This window comes from Amblyraja radiata, chromosome 8 (assembly GCF_010909765.2).
Source record: "Amblyraja radiata isolate CabotCenter1 chromosome 8, sAmbRad1.1.pri, whole genome shotgun sequence".
In the NCBI taxonomy this organism is placed as follows: Eukaryota; Metazoa; Chordata; class Chondrichthyes; order Rajiformes; family Rajidae; genus Amblyraja; species Amblyraja radiata.
In genome coordinates, this window is record NC_045963.1 from 48358245 (window position 1) to 48364479 (window position 6235).

The following is a 6235-nucleotide window of genomic DNA, read 5'->3' on the forward strand; positions in this document are numbered from 1 at the left end:
GACACGAATTCCTGTGATTCGTGTTGGGTTTTCACAATTACTCCTTTTTTATATAGCCGCTGTAATTCAGCATGTGCTTTAGATTTTTCTATGCCTGTGAGCACGAACATTCAGTTCGGTACATGCTGAACTGGAGGGTTATGTTTTTGTATAAATTCTATGGTATAGCCCTGGATACTGCTTAGAATATAAGTGTCGGTAGTTAACTTATTCCATGCATCCAAATAATATCATAATCTCCCACCAACTTCCATGCTCCCTTTAATTCTTAAGGAACCAGACCCACCTACCTGCATGGTTACCAGTGGTAGGTGTGTTACTTCTTCGGCATCCTCCGTGGACGTTGAGGCGCCGTTGTCTGGGTCTGTAGTTGGGTTGGTGTTGAGGGCTTGCGCATTTTCCAGGAAGGTCGGTCTGGGCCATGGCCTAAAAAAGACCGATGTTGGGTGTTCCTGGTTTATGCGCTTTCTCCAGTTTGTCTTGGCCGACTGGTGGGTGCGTAGGGGTGATGTTTTTGCCGTAGTAGTGCAAATTTGGGTTCTAAAGCCGGTTGGATAGCACTTTTCCTAATATTGTTTAACTCGTATTGTGAGTTGCAGAGTAAAGCCAGTGCATCTTGGTGGTCTTGGGTCATGTTTTGCTCATTCAACGTGCGGGCAAAAGCCGCAATTCCTGCTGTTAGGACTTTTAGGACTTTCTGTATTTTTAAGTCCCTGGTTCTAATTGATGCCCCGACATGTTTCCAGATGCACTGGTTGACACTGGGAACATTTAGCGACTTGCAGTTCCCTGGTGGTAAGTGTCGTGCTGTGGTGTCCGATAATGCCTGTCCTTGTAGTTGGTTAAAAGACATGTAGTCAATGCTTGCCGCTATTTTCGGCTCCAGGTTTAGGCCAGTTTGGTCGGGTTGGATAAACTGGGACACCATATCCAACATGTTTTCTTTCACCCCAGGCATACTAGGAGTATGTTGATCACTCCCCTCTTCAGGGTCAGCCCAGAATTGACCCTCCGTGCTCCCCTCTGATGAGGGAGAAACACTGTGCAGCGACACAAGAGGTACTGCTGTGGGGCTTACTAACTGCCCACTGTGGCTAGCCTCCATCTCCCGGAGCCTGCCACTTTGGAGTATGCCCTCCAGCAGCCGCTCCAACTGGCTCTTATGCTCTCGGGCATAGGCCACTCGCGGCTGCTCCTGTTCCCCTAGCCACTCCAACCGGCCCCAATGCTCACGGGCACTGGCCGCTCGCGGCTGTTCCTGATCCTGCAGCCACTCCAACCGGCTCCAATGCTCACGGGCACTGGCCGTCACGGCTGCTCTTGTTCCCCGCTCCCAGCCGCTCCAACCTGCTCCAATGCGCACGGGCACTGGCCGCTCGCGGCTGCTCCTGAAGCCGCTCCAACCGGCCCCAATGCTCAGGGGCACTGGCCGCTCGCGGCTATTCAGAGTCGGACTCATCGGAGTCAACGACTCTGTTAGTTTTTTGCTTCGCTCTACCGCCCGTGCGGTGCGGGAGCGAAGTCGGGCACAGCTGTTCCCATTTCGGGAGATTGGCGTGCCGTTGGCTGCTGCTGCCGGCTGCCCGCAACTCCGCGGTTCTCCCCCGCCAGCTTTTTCGCAGCCTTCGTGGATCTGGTCCATGTCTCCACCTGTAAGGTAAGAGGAAGGAATGCAGAGTCTCCTTACCTGCTGTTCCCGGCTTTCAAATTCTGCCGCTAAGGGAACGTCGTTCCCCCTGCTGTGACTCGTTGCAATGCGTGTAGCGATATGACACGCATGCGTCCTGGCGGGGTTCTTCACGTAGTCACTCACGTGACTCTGAAGTAAAATAAAGAATGCATTCTGTATAGTTAATTGGTTTGAAACTCTTGGGTGTGGATCTTCAGATCCTTGGGAATTATTGGATTTCAGCCTTTCCAGCTTCTCCATCACAATACTTCTTTCCTTACTAATAATAATTTCTTTCAGTTCTCACTTGACTCTTGTTTCTGTATTTCTGTCGGTTTCCGTATCTTCTTCCACAATGTCAGAAACAAAAGTCTTTCTTTGCCATTTTTTGATTTCTCTGCCATTTCCTATTCCAACTAGCCCAGCGCAGTTTATGCTCCACACAAGCCACTGTTTACCCTTTTCATCAACTCCATCTGCATAACCTTCTGTAATTTCTCCTCCTAAATGTACCAACACCACATAACTGCTCCACGTGAGAGTGAGTTCTGTTTTCTAAATGCTCTCTGTGTGAACATTTTTCACCAGAGTTCTACATCATCAGAAAACACATTTTCCATGGTTAGTAGATTGCTTTTGGTACCAGTGTAATGGAAGCAAACAAGCTGACAGATTGTTTAGGAGGGTTTCGCTGGAAGAAAATGTATTATTGAAAATTCTGTAGCTTTCTGCTGCAACTCATTGATCATTTGCTTTTCTAAGAACGGAAGTGAAAATTAACTGAGAGAATGCCAGAAATTGAATATTATTGGATAGTAATATCCAGCCTGGCAGTAATGATCACACATCAGTTGTTAGTTATATGGCCCATCCGATTATTGTGGGGAATAATCCAGGACATCACACAAGTGTAAATACAATACCGCCAGTCTTATACACTTGCTCATCCTCAATACCTTTCAGTCATGGAGTGTGTGCACTCCAGACCAAACATAGATGGGGCGAGCATTTCACTGAACATCTCCGCTCAGTCCGCCTAAACCTACCTGATCGCTCGGTTGCTAAACACTTTAACTCCCCCTCCCATTCCCACACTGGCCTTTCTGTCCTGGGCCTCCTCCACTGTAAGAATCAGGCTCAGCACAAATGGGAGGAACAGCACCTCATATTTCGCTTGGGTAGCTTACACCCCAGTTGTATGAATATTGACTTCTCTAACTTCAAGTAACCCTTGCTTTCCCTCTCTCTCCATCCCTCCCCTTTCCCAGTTCTCCGAACAGTCTGACTGTCTCTGACTACATTTTATCTCTGTTTGCTTTGTTGTTAGCTTCTCCCAGCCAACATATTTAACATTTTCCTTGATCACCGTGCCCTTTGATCTGTTTTCACACCTTACACTTCCTTATCCATGTATATCTCCCTCTCTGCTGACATCAGTCTGAAGAAGGGTCTCGACTCGAAACGTCACCCATTCTTTCTCTCCAGCGATGCTGCCTGTCCAGCTGAGTTACTCCAGCATTTTGTGTCTATCTTCAGTATTTTTCAATCATCTCCAAAAACCAAATGGCTATACCAGAAGTTAATTAGACATTAAAGCACTGGAGTTTGTGAGGGCAGCTGATTCCCTTCACTGAAGAACATCAGTGAACTAGGTGGGTCTTTATGCCAATCTCGTGGTTTCTTGGCCTGATTCTAGCTCTTTGTTCCAGATTTATTTAATTAATATAGGAAATATATTGTCAAGCTTGAAAGGGTTCAGAGAAGATTTACGAGGATGTTGCCAGGACTAGAAGGTCTGAGTTATAGGGAGAGGTTGAGTAGGCTGGGTCTCTGTTCCTTGGAGCGCAGGAGGATGAGGGGTGATCTTATAGAGGTGCATAAAATCATGAGAGGAATAAATTGGGTAGATTCACAGAAGCTCTTGCCAAGAATAGGGAAATTGAGGACCAGAGGACATAGGTTCAAGGTGAAGGGGAAACGACTTAATAGGAATCTGAGGGGTAACTTTTTCACACAAAGGGTGGTGGGTGTATGGAACAAGATGCCATAGGAGGTAGTTGAGGTCTATTCCAACATTTAAGAACCAGTTAGACAGGTACATGGATAGGACAAGTTTGGAGGGATATGGACCAAACGTGGGCAGTTAGGACTAGCGTAGCTGGGACATATTGGCCGGTGTGGACAAGTTGGGCCGAAAGGCCTGTTTTTGCATACTGTATCACTCTATGACTTTATAACTCTAATTACATTTAAACTCCAAAGCCGCCATGGTGAGACTTGCACGAGCGCATCTTTGGATGGTTATAACTGGTCCTGTATGCGAGCCTCAATGCCAACACACTCGATAAATTCTACTGCCTCTTACATGTTTTACCAGTCTGTAGAATTATTCCAGGAAAGTCATCCTGTTCTTCACAGGCCGCCATTTTAAACTGACCAAAGAAACAAAAGGCCAACTCAGATAAGTGGATGCTGCAGTAACCTTGCAGAAAATGGTCTATGAAGAGCAAACCAGGAAATAATATCTGTTCTTAACCAGTGGCACCAAAAATATCTTGATAGCAGCAAAGAAATCCTATCAGCTTTTCTGTACAGAAGCTGATACACACTGGCATCCATGGAGGTAAACCACAAACACTTACATTTACATAGCTCCTTGAATGTGCTCAAACAAATTGCCCCAAGTGTGTAGGAAGTGGATGCAAAAGTGGAATTTAAGAACTAGTGTGAGCGGGTGCTGGGCATGGTCTCAGTCGCTCAAAGAACCTGTTTCCATGCTGTATCTCTAAACTAAACTAAACGATGCTAGTGTACTGTTCGATTTACCTCTACCGCATTGTGGACATTGGATTTGTCTCAGCAATGCGCTACCATGGTGAAAACTATATTTTGCACCCTGTACCTTCCCCTTTTTATTGTAATTGAGGATGTAGGATGTAGCCGGTGCTGACCAGTGAATTTCATTGGCTCATTGGGGAAAAAAAACGTAAGCAGTAGTTTTCAGAACATGGATAACCGACCGGTAATGTTAAATGTCCCCCGAGCTTCACAGCCGTGTATCTCTGGCTTCTTAAACGTTGTCTCCACTCCTTCTCTCCCCTTCTCCCCCCTCTCTCCCCCCCCCCCCCCCCCCCCCCCCCTCCCTCTCTCCCCCCCTCTCTCCCCCCCCCCTCTTTTAAAGGACACTGTGCTTTAGTAATCTTTTTACTGTGCCAACTTTCCTGTTCATCGTGGTGTGTGTCTGTTTCACCTTGGCTTTGCACCGTGTGAATTTTTTAGACAGTGCTCCCCCTGCTTGCCCTGCCCCCTGCCTGCATAACGGCCTGGTGAAGGAAGCGACGTGTTTGTGTGTGTGTGTTCCACTATGACAGTGGCATTTTCAGTTGCCGGTTTTTCAGGTGACTTGGCAGTCGCCAGCAGTCTGCTGAAAAACCACCTAAGTGGGACAGGCCCATTATGTCATGTGTACCAAGTTACGGTGATAAGCTTTTTGTTCATGTGATTTCTTGGCTGTATCATCAAGATGATTGGACCATGTCAAACTGTTGGTGATATTTACACCTTGGAACATGAAGCTCCCAACCATCACTACTTCAGCAGCATTGATGCAGACTCGAGCATGGATGTTGGAATTTGGATCAAGTTGATGACTAGCTCCTTTGAAGTAGGGCTTGTTAAGGTTTCTTTGTTCATCACCTTCCTTCCTACCCCACAAATTATTGTACATTGCCTGACCTTATTTAACTCGCCAAAATGTATCACCTAGCATTTATTGGATTTAACTTCTATATCCAACAGTCCATGAACTTTCCATTATTATCCAGTTCTGATGCAGGGTTTCAATCCAAAATGTCAACAATTCCTCTACCCTCACCAATGCTGCTTGACCTGCTGAGTTCCTTCAACAGACTGTTGCTGCAAATTCCAAGATCTTGTGCTTTGATCTGCACCCTTCCCTGCAGGAAGTCTGGTGTGATCGACTACATCTGCAACTCCCTGCAATTTTGTATGGTCTTGAGCAGACCTGTTGCAAACCAAGCTGTAATTCATCCTGATAGAATCCTTCCTATGGTGCATTTGTAGAAGTTGATCAGAGAAGTTGGAGACATGCCAAGCTTCCGTAGTTTTTTTGAAGAAGTTGGTGTTCTTTTTTAGCCATAGCTTCATTAGATTAGATTAGATTAGATTACTTTATTGTCAAACCTTCAATGTGGTTTGTGCAGGACAAATTGTTAGTGGCATTTCTGCCTAGGAATTTAAAGGCATATCTTGACCATCTCCACTTCTGCACCATTGATGTTGACTGGGACTTGTACACCGTCGCATACTGAACTGAATAACTAGCCCCTTCATCTTGCAGACATTGATAGAAATTTTGTTGTCCTGACATCATGTTACTAAGCTTTACAATGAATGCCTTTGTGGGAGCTTGCTATGCAGAACTTTACTGATGTACCTGTACACTGTGGATGGCTTGATTGTAATGTATAATCTTTCAGCTGACTGGATAGCATACAACAAAATAGCTTTTCACTGTACCTCAGTACACGTGACAACCTCTTGGGT